The sequence below is a fragment of the Leptinotarsa decemlineata genome, unplaced genomic scaffold (genome assembly GCF_025532065.1).
Source record: "Leptinotarsa decemlineata unplaced genomic scaffold, Ldec_3_MD MMD2_tig00000008_RagTag_RagTag, whole genome shotgun sequence".
In the NCBI taxonomy this organism is placed as follows: domain Eukaryota; kingdom Metazoa; phylum Arthropoda; class Insecta; order Coleoptera; family Chrysomelidae; genus Leptinotarsa; species Leptinotarsa decemlineata.
This window is the reverse complement of record NW_027412537.1, coordinates 9,146,387-9,161,170: the sequence shown is the minus strand read 5'-3', so window position 1 is coordinate 9,161,170 and position 14,784 is coordinate 9,146,387. Positions and strand designations below refer to the sequence as shown.

Sequence of the window (14,784 nt, the reverse complement as noted above, 5' to 3'; positions counted from 1 at the left end):
TTTCTATCTTCACGGCCCGAAATTTCCCAACTTTCCCAAGTCGAAAAAACAGCGAAAAGTTGGGAATTTCGTAAAATCGTCACTTAAGAATTTGTGGACTGTTCTCTTGCTTGGGAGAAACTAAACTTTTTTGAAGTTTTCAAACATCAGAATTTTAAAGTATGGGATCTCCAAGTTATGCATGTTGGAAATCCCAACCCTCTCCTGGTTCTTTCCCTTTTATTATTACCTCTTTCTTTCTTTTCTCTCATTTTTATTTTTCAATTTTTATTCATTTTTTCACTTTTATTTTTTTCAATCTTCACGACCCAAAATTTACCAACTTTTTCCCAAGTCGAAAAAGCAGGGGGGAGGCTCCCTCCCCCCGGTGGCGACGGCCCTGGTGAAAATGCTTGGACCGAAATATTAGGATAAGTTGGTAGAAAAATAAACTAAATTGAAAAAAAATAAAATGAACGACTAATATAGAATATAAAAATCACAAACCTAAGCGGACTGTCAACTGGTATCAACAATCGAAACATCGTGGAATGGGTCGCATTAAAATTACTTTCGTCTTTACTATTTTTGTCACAATCATGACTACTTATCTACAAAAATGTCCACGACAACCACACAATATGAATTAACGATGATGAAAATGAAAAAGGAATTCTCAACTGAAATCAAAATAAGTTTGATGACTGTATCAATGAGAGATACATACGAGGGTGGTCTAAAAGTTTCCGACCCAACAAATATACAAGACATGTTTTCTCTGTAACCCGTCCAATTAGTACTCGGCGTTTTTCTCTGAAAAATAATTGTTCACAAAGATGATTGCCTCCTCATTTGACAAACATCTCTGTCCTCCAAGCGCAATTTTCAGATGGAGGAACAAAAAGAAGTCGTTTCGGGCTAGATCTTGTGAGTAAGGCGGATGGTCAAGCAGTTCAAACCATAATTCGTGGATTTTCGCCATGACAACCGCTGAGATGTGTGACGGTGCGTTGTGTTATTGAAACAGGATTTTCTTTTTCTGCAAATGGGGCCGTTTTCCGCAAGTTCTGTCTTCAATTTGTCAAGTCATGATGCGTAGTATGCTCCTGTTATGGTTTTTCATTTTTGAAAATAATTGATTGAAATGACTCCATGACTATCCCAAAAAACAGTCGCTCTCACTTTCTAGCCGAAAAATAGTTTTGGCTTTTTTGGGAGCCGGTATCTCCTTTGCAGTCCACTGTTTGGGCTGTATTTTCGTTTAGGGCGTATACTACAGCAATTAATCGGTGCCAAAACTCGGATTGATTGCGTCTAAACTGCATAAGTGTTTGTAGAATATAATTCCATGTCCGTCGCGATATTAGTCGGGAAAGTAATTGTTTTCCGACAGGACTTTACTGTATAGGAACGAAATTTGATTTCAGACACTCAGTCAATATACATGTAATATCTGCTGAAAAATATGAGTAGCAACGCAGAGGTAGGACAAAGTTCTAGATAGACTATTTAAGTACACAATATTTATCGTGTTTGTATTCCATAGTATCTTCCAACCACAAAGTCCCATCATCCCTTGTTGGAATTTTTAGAATACGGGGCATATCTTTCAAGTACCGTTTTGAAATTAAAAAAAACAAAAACAGATTTTTTTAACAATTTTAATTTCATATAAAAACCTGTACTTTAATCTACTTTTGTACATAATTGCCACCATTATTGAGGCACTCAACATTATCGTACAATGCATACCAATGTATGCATACTTTTGTATGTAAATCGGGACTGTATGGAGGGTAATCGAGTTGTTCCCATCGGAATCATGTGATGAGGTCGTGGATTCGATTAGCCGTATGTGGACGAACATTGTCGTGCAGCAAAAAGACGCCCTTACTCAGAACACCACGCGTTCCATAGCTCACAATGTTTTGTCCGTAAACTGCACAGATCTCCCGATGAATATAGATCGTTGTTAAGCCTTTTGCACTCAGAAAACTAATAACAGTCCGAACTTCACAATTGGCGGGACTGTTCGTATGGACAGTTTAACAAGCATTTAAAACAGTCGAAGGATTTGTGGTAAAACTTAGGGTTCAAGTCCCAAACAAATCTATTGGATTTATGTGATGATTGTCAGACCAATGATCGCGTATGGTGCAATTGCTTGGTGGCCGAAGGCTTTACAGAAAACGGCTCAGGCAAAGCTCTCTGGATTACAGAGACAAGCTTGTCTGGCCATCAGTGATGTCATCAGTACTACACCGTCAGCGGCAATGAAGATCCTTCTAGATCTACCTCCTATCCACATTTTCTGGAGAGAGGGGCTAGATGGACTGCAGAAAGACTTGGGCACAGTGCCAATTGCACAAATCAATTTAATGCAGAGTATCACAGACTGTTGGTTGACACTGGAAGTCACAGCATTCTGGAAATGACCTCTGACTTTATGCCTCCAACTGTCAACTATGAACGGTCGTATAAAGTACTGTTCCCAAGTACTTTATACGTACAAGTATTAAGAGCGGATAGTTGTTGATTCACAGATGGATCAAAAACACCTTCCGGTTCTGGTGCAGGTGTTTTCAGTCGCAGACCCAGGACAGAGATATGAACCTGCCTAGGGACCTATGCGATTGTATTTCAAGCGGAAGTTTACGCTATTGAATTGTGTGCGGAGAGATCGGAAGAATCCAACCTCACACACAAGTCAATAAAAATATTCTAGGACAGTCAAGCGGCATTAGAAGCTTTTGCTCTTGCAAATTGCCAAAAACGACTCTCTTCGATAGAAAGACTTGACAAATTGTCTCTGGTTTGGATTCCTGGCCACACTGGCCTGGAAGGCAATGAGGCTGCTGACTCCCTTACAAAGGAGGGTGCTGTAAGCAGCTTCATCGGACCAGAACCTGTCATTGGCATCGCTTTAGGCTTTGCCAAACAAATATTGAACACCTGGATGGCAAGAAGATTTATGGACTTCTGGCAGAATCTTCCAGGATTGGCTCACTCCAAGGCGTTTATTCACCCTTCAAAGCTCGATACCAAACAGTTGTTGGACTACAGTAGGGATGAACTACGATGTCTAACAGGCCTTTTTACAGGTCACTGTCATTTGAATCATCATATGCAGAGACTCGGACTGTCGGAAGACAGTGTGTGTCACGTGTTTGGAAAATGATGAAACAGCAGAGCACAAACTTTGTGCCTGCCCCGCTAGGTTTTTAGAGTTTGGCAGATCCGTACTCTTACCATCTGACCTGAAAGATCACTCACCATACAAACTAATCGGCTTCGTTAAGAAGCTGGGTTTATTTGGTCGAGTGTGAATAAGTGTAAGCCACAATAAACCCATGCGGGTTGCGGTGGAAGGTCGAATAGACCCACTCACTTTGGACCTAACCTAACCTTGATCACGCACTCAAAGGCGATTGTTGGCGTAATGGCGTCTAACAAAAATGTTAATTGATCTAATGAACGAGAAGGAAGACACACATTGAGATAATTTTTTTTGGAACTTCCATGTCTCGCCTAGAATTTTGTCTACTCGTCCAAAGAGACAGTATTTTCCGGACTTGTTAGATAAATTATTATTACCTATTCAATTTGTACTCCAAACATCAATGACACAAAAACAAGTCAAAATCAAGTTCAACACATTACTGCCAAATCAAAACATTCCGTTTAGTAATATCTCGTATACTTTTCCGAGAAGTAATAATAATGAGTTACGACGAAATTGTCTAATTTACGGTGTTATCGTTAATGTGTATTTTAACTTGTGGTTTGCAGCAGGTTTCAGATCAAATCTGAGTGTAAATTGAACTTGAAATGTTTAGTACTAGTTTATCTATTTTGTACATGAATTATGCAAGTTGTAAACTAACTAATGCCAATTACAATGCACTCGTGGATATATCTATATGGGTTCTTAGTATATTTATTTCTATAAATTTTTGCAGGACTGGAACTTTATCAACCTCGGGTTTTCCATAAATTAGGTACATAAATTCTCAATCTTACAAATTTTATAAATATGAAAATGTACGAGATGTTTCATTTGAAATGCAAAAATAGATTTCATATTCGAAGTAGCCATCACTAGTTGGAAAAAAAAATGCACAGTTGTAAACTAAAATGGAAAAGCGTAATATGAATCTGTCAAACGTAACCTGTTTATTCGAGGGGCCAATGCCGGAAGATGGCGTTGCAAAACTAAAGTATAACAAAGGAAATTCTATTTTCTTTCAAATGGAATACTTTATTCGTTTTTAATTTCCCGTCTAATGTAGCTGACGTGATTCCAAAAGTTTCGTCAAATTGGTGCAGAGTGGGTAACAGTAAAAAATATTTCAAGATAAATGTGATACAAATTATTAAATGAAGCGTTGACTCATAGGCTACCAATAATAATAATAACCTACCTCTTGAGTCCGCATCATATCGCCAAACTAATTATGATTAAAATTCAAATTCAGAATTGAATTTTCATGTTTGACAGTGCCAAATGAAAATAAAATAGTATCTTAAAATCAAAATGAATGAAAATCATGATGTCATCGCTTTTGTTTTGTCGAAAGCTCACTACGCGACTGGTTGCGTCCAGGACGAAAAAGCTGAACGCGCTGAGCTGAATGTAGCGTGAAAGGGTTTTTTGAATCGCTTCAACGTTATCCAGCAACTAGATTCAGTAAATACCATTTACCACATTCAGCGGGAAGGTGCCACGATGACAGTACGTAGACATTCATACGGTTCTTTGATTCAATTCCAGCCGTAGCAATCTTGTTTAAATTGAAAAAGTAAATTTTTCAGTTGAGATTATTATTTGGGGAAAAAGATCTTCGTCTTGAAATGTTATTCAAAACGATGCTGATGAGGTTATAAAACAAGTATCTTCACCCGAAACCTCGAAGTACACCACTGAGGATGGTAGTGTTCTGTGTAAGTCACAATACTCTTTTAAATATTACATTGTGTAGCGTATCTATGAATTATATTCAGTTTGATTCCATAATGAAGGTTTCTAGTACAAATTGAATGGAAAAAAGTGATTTTCATATAATTCAATTGTTTGTGTGAAATAAGTTGTTTCGCAAAGGCTGCATGATCTACACATTTTTGAAAGGAGTTTATTTTGAACTCAATTGCTTTCTTTCCTCCTTCTGAAGTTTCTCACTTGTTCTGTATAAAAATAGATCAGTAGTACGTCAAAATGCTGGTTTTTTTTTCAAAAACTAATCTCATCTCAAAAAATAACCCTTTCAATTCAACTGAATTATATTATCTATTGGTCTGTATATACACACATCGGAAAAGTCTAGGGATATTTTTATAACATACTAAATATCATAAAAATAAATGCATGAGGTCGTTTAATTTCGATTAAATTGGTACACTCGACCACCCTGTAGATTTACGCCATCACTTACCATTGGCTGAGATGAATAGAGCTGTAAGGCTTCTTCAAGGTGGCATGCGACAAAATAATGAAGCTCTTCGTTTGGGGGTCTCCCAAAGTGTTATCAATCGATTGTGGCGGCGTTTCCGTGAAACTGGCAGTCCAGCCGAACAACATCCAGGGCGAGGACGCGCTACAACTGCAGTTCAAGACCGATTTTTGGTCTTAACCGCAAGAAGACAACCGACAATCACAGCAGCTGAGTTGGTTAACGTGTTGCAGCAGACGCACCAGGTAACCATTGGTCGTGATACTGTCAGAAATCGACTGCATGAAGCAGATTTCCACAACAGAAGGCCACTTAGATGTCCACCTTTGTCGAGAGGCAATCGCCGTAGAATATTAGAGTGGTGTCAAGAACATCAAAACTGGGATGCAAATGATTGGGCCACAGTTTTGTTTACAGACGAATCCAGATTTGGATTTCATCCAGATTCTCGTCGAGTAAGACTGTGGAGACGACCTGGAAATAATGAACGTTTGAGACACGTCCAGGAAGTCCACACATACAGAGGTGGTACAGTAATGTTATGGGGCGGAATCATGATCGGCGGCAGAACCGATCTCGTTTTTCCAAATCGCTCCCTCACAGCTCGACAGTACCTCGACACCATTCTTCTACCTATCGTCCGTCCGTTTGCTAGTGCTGTTGGTGAAAACTTCCACCTAATGCACGATAATGCTCGTCCACATGTCGCGCGTCTAGTGACTGACTGGCTCACCAACGAAGGAGTTGATGTATTGCCATGGCCAGCACAATCACCGGACCTGAATCCCATCGAGCATGTGTGGGACATACTTCAACGAAGAATTACTCCGCATATGGGGAACATTCACACAACGTTTCAATTGAGAGAGCTTTTAATCGCTGAATGGGCAAATGTACCTCAACAATACATTGACAACCAGCGTGGAGGCTATACTTTGTACTGATTCCAATTTTTTTATGTATTATAATTTTTTTCAGGGTGCCAAAGAAGAGCCATATTTTTTTTAGTTTTGCTTATATGCGCACTCGGTATTTTTGACCATTTAATAAATTTTGTTGTAAGTTACATTCGTTTAATAATCATCCGTCAACTTTTTTTCCCTAAAGCGATCTAAAAAAAATTATTGCCATTTTTAAAAATATCCCTAGAATTTTCCGATGTGTGTACTTAAAAGGCTTTATTTACACCCTGCATGATCACAATCTTTAGCCAAAATATCGATTCTGTGTATCCCTGCAAATACTATAACATCTATCTATCGTAAGTGGTTGAATGACTATGGCTAAAATACGTTCTTCGGCAACATCTCTCTTGAAAATATCTGGTGTCTGTTCGGTTTTTCTTATTATTTCCTGGTAGAAAGATATTGAGAGTGCGAAGTGCGAATTAATACCTTCTATTTATTTTCTGCGTGTACCGTGAAAACTGAAAACAAAAAACCTGATATGTTAGTTAATATGAGGTATTAATTAAATAATTTCTATAGAGGGTGTGCTAGTTGATAATTGAATTTCTATTCGAGTTCAGATTATTTATTTATAATAATAATTTCTGTGAAGAACATGCTAGATTATAATTACCCTTTTATAATTTATAATTAATCTTTAATGGTATCACTGAATGACATTGCAAATACATGAAACTATATTTTTAAATTCGGCTGAATTTGTGAAAGGCATAGAGATATTACTGAGAGCAGGAAACGCATGCTTTGCATCTGGTACTCATTATCAGTTTCATTAAAATATCCTGTATTGCATGATATGATAAAACACAAAAACCAACTTTGTACGAATTTAATCAAATGAAAACGATAGTAAAAAATCCACTCTTTGGACCGTCAACCTCGGTAGCGGTAGTTAGAAATGTTCTACATATTATGTTCCCATTGAACCCTATTATCTGATATTCATACCTTATCAGTGCGCCATCTTTGGAAAAGACCGCCATATTGGATTTGGAGAAAAGTCATATTATTATTCCTATTGCAAATCCCGACGCAAACCCTTTCATTTAATACTCTTAACGTGGAAGTAGATGAAAAAACTAGTCAGCCATCTTGAGCAGTCAGCCACATCAGATTTAGGATAATGACATTCAATACCCATATTATGGGGGGGCTGCTTTTTTTAAGAGCGTGTAAACAAAAGCTTGATAATTTTTTCATTACTATTTTTTTTATTCTGGTGTGGGTAAAGAACTTTTCTTTCATTTACCAAGTTGTAGTTACCAGGACATCACTTTCATCTCCTGATGATGCCAACTTGATTAGTGAAACGCTGTCGAGAAGAGCGTTACAGTTCTGGTAGTGTGTTTGTGTTGTTCATGATAACTACTTCAATAAAATCCATATTTACATAAAATGTATAGAAATTATTTGAATTTATAGCCAAATATAGACATACCTTGTTTTTCGAATAAAACAATGCGTCCTCTCTCGTCGAAGTTTTGGATCAATAAAATAAACACTTGTTTCATTCGATAATGTGAAAGTTCAACAAAATTACCTAAAAGAATTTATGATTTCCGGCAATCATCAATTAGTGATAAGATAAAATACTTTCCAGCAGATATTTGAAATGAATTATCCCAAATTGTTATCGAAAAAACCATTGAAAATGCTGAAAAAATACTTTCTCTCGTTAATTTGGACATATACAAAATGTGCTGACTCTTAAAATGGAAATTTACAATGAACATTCCACCAAGTATGGTTTTAAACGAGTTCTGCTTTCTGACAAATAGTTTACCAGCGTTTGTAAATTGTATTTTAATTAGTAATTAATTGGGAGGTGGAAAACCCATTTATGAATTAAGAATGAGAGTGTTAACGGATGTCTGTTGCAAACCAAAGCTTCGAGATCTATTGCCACATGGAAAATCGACAAAAACAAAGCATTCTTGATCCAACACCAGGAAGCACAGTGTCGATCTGGCATAGGCCTCATCAGTAGTACTAGGCTGAACCTCGGATGCATTACTCGTAAACATGGACATGGACGCCTACTCTCACGAAGACGCCATCTACAGGATCCGCAGAACACTCAAACCTTATGTATCCAAGATAAACAAGATTCCCACGACGGATTTTTTCTAAGGTAAGCATCGACTTTGACCGACTAAGGAGAAATCGCCTACTATCTTTTTCGGCAGAGTCCACTACAAGGCAACAATGTAACACCAGATCTCAGAAACTGAGAATTCGTGATCAATACCAGACAGCGTTATTTCGACCTGCTACATGTCTTGTCAGGCATGCATATTGGAATCAACTGTCCTTAAAGAATAAGCCTGAGTAAGCATGGATATATCATTTTTCGAAAACGCAATATATGGAATCGACCAAGTCATCAAAGACATGTTTTGAAAAATTTATCTTGGGAACAACTGAATGATATGTCCACTTATCGCCACGCCCAGAGTTTCCTAGATTTCGACTTTGTCATTTATGATCTATGGAGAAGAGAAATGCTGCTACACTGAAGCCTCAATCTTCCTAAGCCATATGTAGTGTCGACTGAATGGGTTTTTGCGACTTTGCTTCAGAGTCTTTGGTCTTTGCAAGGATCTTTATATGCATACTTCCAAGCGGGGACTGAGGGTCTCAAAACTGAGGCCTAAGTGTGCCCATTCCACAAGTACTAACATATATTCAACGAAAGTCATTTTTTGTGAAGGAAAAAATCAGTTTTTTATCGACCTTTTTTTGGGTATTTGTTACTTTCCACAAGCGGAAAAATATAAAAATTATAATGGAGAACTTTATACAAGTGTAGAAGGGCAAACTTTTTAGTTTACCCCGATAAGTTACTGAGTAAAAATCAAAGTTTCACTAGTTCGGACTTCCATTGTCTACTATATAAAATGATTTGAAATCCCTGAAACGAGTAAAAGAGAATAATTAAAAAAAAGAATAGTTGAAAATAACAATTATATTAAGCAACAATAAACCTGAAATGAAATGATAGTGAAATAACCTACAAGTAAAAATACAATAATTGAATAAATAAAAATTAAAGGAATGAAAAAAGAAAATAATAAAAATAAAAAAGTGTAGAGATTCCAAGTCATGTTAGTTCACGACGTTTCGATTGTTGGTATCTACAATCGTCTTCGGGAGTCATCACCCGAAGACGATTGTAGATACCAACAATCGAAACGTCGTGAACTAACGTGACTTGGAATCTCTACACTTTTTTATTTTTATTATTTTCTTTTTTCATTCCTTTAATTTTTATTTATTCAATTATTGTATTTTTACTTGTAGGTTATTTCACTATCATTTCATTTCAGGTTTATTGTTGCTTAATATAATTGTTATTTTCAACTATTCTTTTTTTTTTAATTATTCTCTTTTACTTGTTTCAGGGATTTCAAATCATTTTATATAGTAGACAATGGAAGTCCGAACTAGTGAAACTCATCACGAAACATTGTCAATCACCTTCAAACAAAAATCAAAGTATTTTTCACAAAGAAAAATCTTCTATTTTTCAGTAACTTATCGTATTTAACAATTTTGCCTATCAAAAAAAAATTATTATTAAGAAATAATACTTCTTTTACGTACTTGGCTACTCATCTTGAAGAAAACTTTGGATAATGGCGAAATGGTAACAAACTGATATCGGAGAGTACCTTGTATTACATCGAATGTTTCAGTTGTCAATCAACAACATTGACATAATTTCATATTTCAAATATTTGACATCTGTCGAAGAAGTAAAGAAATAAGCTATCAAAAAAGGAATAACTGCGAATATATTCGAATTTTTTATCAACTTCTGAAGACGGAGACAGATTTTGGCCTCCGAAACGTAAAAGATAAGTATTATTTCTTAATAATAATTTTTTTGATAGACAAAATTGTTAAATACGACAAGTTACTGATAAATAGAAGATTTTTCTTTGTGAAAAATACTTTGATTTTTACGCAGTAACTTATCGGGGTAAACTAAAAACTTTGCCCTTCTACACTTGTATGAAGTTCTCCATTATAATTTTTATATTTTTCAGATTGTGGAAGGTAACAAATACCCAAAAAAAAGGTCGATAAAATACTAACATATGTTTAGGTGTTGTGACTTTACGCTGAGATTTCAATCTGCCTACTACGCAGATCACTGGTCTTAGCGAAGGTCTCTATTTGCTTACTCCCAGACAAGGACTGAGTATCACCGGGCTGAAATTTTGACTATACTGAGGCCTCAGTTTGTCCTCTCTTCAAGTAGTGAGACATTTGTTTTGTAAATTGATGCCGCATGGGTGAAAATGTGGCTACACTGATCTGCCTGCTCCGTCTACTCAGATAGTGACACGCTTGTGACTTGTGAGTAGGCATTGAATATGTGATAGAATTAGCCAATATTTGATGAGAATCCATAGTCAAGTAACTTCAATGGTTTTATTTTTAAAGCGTGTTCATACATATGAACATGCCTGATAAAGCCATTATTAATGTGAAACACATTGACCCCCTACTTGATGAAAATTAATAATACTATCAATGATGATAACTTTGATACAATTTTCACACAATAAATTTTATTGTGTTGATTAACACTTATTGGAGTTCCGTGACTTGTCGCCGGGGTCTCAATCTCAATCTCACCTATATTTTTTAAGTTTTGTTTTTCCATTTAATTAGCTTCCCGGATTATCCTGGCGTAATGAGTTTTCACCATATGATGCTCCTTCATGATTCACCTTACTTTGTCGGTGATTTCATGGTAGTACCAGAAGTACCCGGTAGTTGTTTGAGAAATATAACTGTATTAGAAAGTAAACAATCTATAAAGCATATGTTTCAAGTTTGAAGACGCTGCGTTGTTTAGTATTTGTTTGGGAAATATCAATAATGAACGTTTTCGGTGAAATTACGAAAATGGAGAAAATACGGCTCAATGGCTCAATGGTCAAAGATTTTTCAGCGATGAATAAGTGATGTCGGCAGTTAATGGCTATTTTGAAGAGCAAGACAGTTCTTAATATAAAAACGGTATCGAACTTATTGAACGTTACTGGAAAAAGTATATTTTTCAAAAATTTTTGTGTTTTCTTTGTTGGGCCGGATAATTCTGGGACAACCGTTGTACATCGACTGTTTCAGAAGTCAATCAACAAAACTAACATGTTTTATAATAAAAAAAACTCCTTTTAAAAAGTCGATAAAATCTCAATTCACAAATATTGATTTTCGTTGGATAATAATATATCATATAATACAATAATAAAAATATTTAGGTCTGGTTCTCAAAGCTTTCAACAGCAAACATAAATGAATGCAGATGAAAATACGTTAGATACAGTTTTGTTGAATATGTAATCATGTTCAAGTATTTCTCGATACTTTCGATAAGCCCACTTTGATTAAAGATTACTCAGAAGCCGGTATCGCATGTTATCTGATAACACACTTTAAAAATGTTTGAATGCATATGAAGTATACGAAATAACTTACAAATGTATTAATTTCGATCTCAAAATACAAAGCAACCACCATATGATTCAAAATCACTTTATGGACTAATTAGTATTGTCGTCATATATAGGTCCACCATGAAATATGGTCAGAGGTCATTATGTTTATCTTGTCGTGACAAGTGACGAGAGTGACACACATTCAGAACTACTTCTGCAGTGAGTGGCAGAAAATTGAAATCGAGGCTCAATGAATTGATGCCATACCCAAAAATTATTACGATTGTGACACAGCGAATGATATCAGATTGCAGTAATATATACGCATGTATTATTGTCTGATATATTTACCATAAACTTTTGCGAAACTCGTGGTAGAATATAGTTCCACCCTGTGTGTTTTTGTCATTCTTTTGGTACGTGATTCATTTTGAGTGAAGAGTATTTTTATTCTCAACATTTGTTTACATGCTTTTTATGGTTATTTGTTCTCAAAAGCATGTCCACCGGTGTCAATAAAAGAGAATTCTGGAAAGATATAAAAAACATTTTTTTTTCTCAACAAGAAACAGTGCCATTTTCCTCCATTTTCCTTGCCATATATATATACCCTTCCTATATACATATATATATATATATATATATATATATATATATATATATATATATATATATATATATATATATATATATATATATATATATATATATATATATATATATATATAGGAAGGGTAGTCGTTGCTGACTAGTTAAGAATAAAAACTATTGGATAGTGGGGTATTGCAGCAAGTAAATGAGTACTCTTTTAAGTTAGTCCAAGCTTTCGGAAAATTTTATTTCTATCATCAGGGAAAATCTTATGTGAGGATGGTTACATTGATGTTGAAGAAAAAATGTTGATACATTGGAGAAGATGAAACTTGATATACAATTCTAAATGCTTGAGATTATTTTTTATAAAATATTGTTATTCGTCAGACCGTTATTCACATCATGCGTGCAGGATTCAAATGCTGATGATGGAAATAAAATTTTCCGAAAGCTTGGACTAACTTAAAAGAGTACTCACTAGTCCGGCACAGCACAGCACGGCGCTGTCTGTCGCTTGATGGCGACGGGTAGTAGCATCGCCCACGTGTCCAGCTACAACCAGCATACTGAAGGTGCTGTTTGTTCGATTTCAAGGGAATTTCAGTTGACATCGAGCAATGACAGAAACATCTCTATCACTAGCAGTTCTGACGAAGAAGTCGTCATTATAGTGGCCGCATTATTGAATGTAGAAGAAAATAGTCACAAAAAATAATGTTGTGGGACCATCCCATTAATCAAAGAGGGCAAATCTGGGAGAGTTTCATCATCTTTTCAACGATCTGTAAGAAAACGAGGAGAAATTGTTTCAGTATTTCTGAATAACTCCAGGCAAAATATTTCAGAACTTCTGGATATTCTAGAGCCTATTAACAGGTAACTCCATGTTTCCTTGTCTGACACTGTGCTGGAAACTGATGGAATAGCAAACCAGATGGACAGAAACTTTCCAGGTACATTTGGACAAGTTAATGCTGGCAAGCGCTCACTTGGCCAGTCCGTCACAGCACGTAACGTTATTTGCCGGACAGGATCGGAGAGCTGGAATCCTTTCCGGCGGCGGACGCTCTTGGCTGTGCCGTGCCGGGCTAGTGGGCGGTTGTCCATTCATTTTCATTGTTCCAATCCTATCCCTATTTTGACGAGACGGACCGTGTTGTGCCGGACAAGTGGGCGACAAGCTTTATTGTTTTATCGCTGTCCACCTGTTTTTGTTTGACATTGGGAATAAAAAAGTTGTTATGCGATATATCACGAACATACGGGCAGTGAGTTATCAATTTAATGTTTTTCTCCTCTGAATAATCAATGATGCGACATTTGAGGTTTTTCCTAATTCCCTCGAATACTTTTGGCCAAGAAATTATTGTATACCTACCACTCAGCATTAAGTGTTTTTTAATCGTCCCAAGGAATGGTAGCTATATGTTCAGTGGAGCCAGAAGGTAACAATCTTTCTGGAATTTGGTTTATCTCTAAATACCCAAACAGTTGTTGCGTGGTTTCAGTTCATACATATAGATACACGCCTTTGTCAAAACTGTTTTCAAGATTTTTTTGCCGTGGTCTGCAGGTTTATATGCCTGACGTTTCGTCAACTACTGCGGTGGACATTATCAAAGGCGAAGATGCAACGGCGATGTATGGGCCGCTCGAATTCTACTTCGCTGTACCCATTCCCTTAGAAGGCATTTTTTAGGTGACTGAGTTTCTCAGGAAGACCTCAGGATCTCAGAAACGTAGTGCCCTCTCAACCAACGTTTTGATTATCGCTCTCTTTTGCTGTGGCTGATAGTTAGACTTTTCATTCGGGTATCTGTTTTTGTGTGTTGTTTAAGTGTACACTCAATATCCAAATATCCCATTTTCACGTTTGTTCTCAAGAATATCCAAGAAGGCTATGGTCCTTTGGAGTTCTCGTTCTCTTGTGAACTGGATTTTTAGAATTTGGGTAATTTATTGCACTAATTCATACGCGGTTTTTTTTCGGTCAAATTACGCGGAATCCTCATTTTTAACATGCATTAATATTCATACATGCCAAAGGACTCTCCTATATTACGTCACATTTCGATCTTCTTCAACCATTTCGTATACAGAATCTATGTTTTTTTTTGGAAATACAACCCATTTTGGACATCCTTTTGAACCACGAACCACGAATTGTAGAAAATATTTTCTGATGGTGCTTCATTACAAAAGGTCTAAAGAAGCGATTTTTTCAATTCTTGCCGAAATTGACTTTTTCAAAATAATGAAAAATTTGCCGGAGAAAACCTTCGCGAGTATTTTCCATTTTTACACACATTTGTTTTTTTTTTAAATAATAATCATTGCCAACAA

At 36.2% G+C, this 14,784-nt stretch overlaps 1 protein-coding gene across 4 annotated transcripts in view; it reads right to left on the bottom strand.

Moving 5' to 3' along the window:
- LOC111505668 (NAD(P) transhydrogenase, mitochondrial) overlaps positions 1 to 14,784 on the bottom strand; it is a 42,095-nt gene that overhangs the window by 21,796 nt on the left and 5,515 nt on the right. Inside the window, exon 1 of one of the 4 annotated variants that reach the window (XM_074171008.1) lies at positions 11,888 to 12,013. The exons of 2 other annotated variants lie outside the window; for them this stretch is intronic. The gene's annotated coding sequence lies outside the window, so the exon portion shown is untranslated. Of the gene's footprint in view, positions 1 to 7,832; positions 7,944 to 11,887; positions 12,014 to 14,784 lie in introns of those variants that run through there. One more of the 4 variants, XM_074171009.1, reaches the window with a different exon arrangement.